The following is a 1,832-nucleotide window of genomic DNA, read 5'->3' as shown; positions in this document are numbered from 1 at the left end:
GGGAAGCACTGTCAAGAAGGGATATATCCCAAAATTTACTGTATCTAAGAAGCCCCTGGGGATCTTGTTAAACAGTAGATTCTGGTTCTTTGAGTCTGGGTGGGGCTCAAGACTCTGCATTGCTAACAACTCAAAGTGGATAAAACTATGTTGACCATCTGGGAGCCACACTGTGCGTAGCAGGACCTGGACAGTGGTTCTTCCAAGTGTGGTCCCTAGGCCAGTAGCCTCAGTATCATCTGGGACTTGGTTTCACAGGCGGATTCTCAGGGCCCATCTTAGATCTACCCAATCAGAACCTTCATGGTGGAGGGCCAGCATCCTGTCTTCACAAGCCCTCCAGGTGATCCTTACGATGCATTCTCTAACCTTGAGACTCACTCCGCTAGGATGAAGAATCTCTGATAGAACTGTCTCTGATGGTGTGCTTAAATCAGTTATTAACATTTAAATAAATTTAAATAAAAACCTCAGCTCATTAGCATCTAAATAATCATACCCACTCATTATCTCCCCTTTATGGGGGCTTAGCAATCCTGAAGACAGATGCTTTGAACGCAAAACTGTCATTTCACAGACAATGCAGCCTGTTTTGGGGCCTTGCCGTACCTGTATTCACGGTCTCCCTTTCTCCTGGGGAAGGCTTGTTTGAGATTTAACTCCTGAGGCACGTGATGTGGAGAGTGGAGGGCCAGAGAGGAAGTGTCTCCTCTTTAAGAAAGTTGGTGGGCTGCCGTCTATGGGGTCACACAGAGTCGGACACGGCTGAAGTGACTTAGCAGCAGCAGCAACCAGCATGCTACGGTGGGTGACGGCCCCTCAAGGATGTGGCCTGTAGCTGGGAGGGACCTGATCGCAGGCCCAACCACCTGCTTTTGCCTCCACACCACTGTGATGTCCATCTTTCCATTTGACAAACAGCCTTTCACACTGGCCTTAAGGAACAGTCCCATGAGCAAGGCACGAAGTAGGGAATGACATCTCTGGTCTCAAAATAATCCCACCATATGCTCGCCCATTCCACTTTCAGGGAGGTACCTGAAAATGAGAGTTTAAAGCCTAGATGTGCCGCTCTCTTAGCTTCTTGACTATTTTTAAGTTAGCTACCTCTGGGCCTGTCTTCTCATCCACAGAACTGGAATAGGTCTACCTTCCTGGATCAGAGGAGGGACACACAAGATGAAAGGGCTCGATCTGTAGTGGGTGCTCAATAAAAGCCTTAATAAAACATGAAAATGCATTGATTCTGGAAGAACTAGGAACCCTGTCGAGTAGGTGTCTCTAGAGACATCACTTAACTTTCCTCAATTGTTCTTTGCAAAACGCACTGCCCACTTTGCAGAGCTGCCACAAGAACGGGGTGAGACAATTTACACGGAAAAGCTTAACACAGTCATTGTGTGCAGCGTCTACCTGGCCACTTCCTTACCTCTCACAAAGTAGGCGCTCCAACTTCTTTTTTTTAATATTGAATAGGAAGAAAGAAAATGAAAATGAGAAGAGGATGAGTATGGTAAGGACCAGCGGGGTGTAGTCAGTTGGGGCCTGACTCCAGGCACAAAGTCAAGCTGGGGAAGAGGCAACCATCCGTGCTGTGCAGCCAAGATGGCTGAAGCGGGGTGGGTTCTCAGAGCAGCCCTGGCCATCAGACCACCGGCAGCTCTGGAAATCCGTGCTGGATGGCTTTGTCTGGAACTCAGCACAGACACCTGATCTGCCTACAGGCACTGGTTTCCTGTCCTCTACTAGGAGAGGCAGGCTCGAGTCATTTGACAAGTACCTCCCACAGACACTGTGACCGGGGTCTACTGGTGGCCGCAGCCCCTGGATCA

The 1,832-nt window shown here is 49.0% G+C and overlaps 1 long non-coding RNA gene across 1 annotated transcript in view; it reads left to right on the top strand.

Moving 5' to 3' along the window:
* Window positions 1-1,832, top strand: part of LOC148775346 (uncharacterized) — a 28,265-nt gene that overhangs the window by 6,480 nt on the left and 19,953 nt on the right. The gene's annotated exons all lie outside the window — the stretch shown is intronic.

This window comes from Moschus berezovskii, chromosome 15, assembly GCF_049115385.1.
Source record: "Moschus berezovskii isolate FMDL1 chromosome 15, NW_MosBer_1.0, whole genome shotgun sequence".
Classification (NCBI taxonomy): domain Eukaryota; kingdom Metazoa; phylum Chordata; class Mammalia; order Artiodactyla; family Moschidae; genus Moschus; species Moschus berezovskii.
This window is presented reverse-complemented; position numbering and strand designations above follow the sequence as displayed.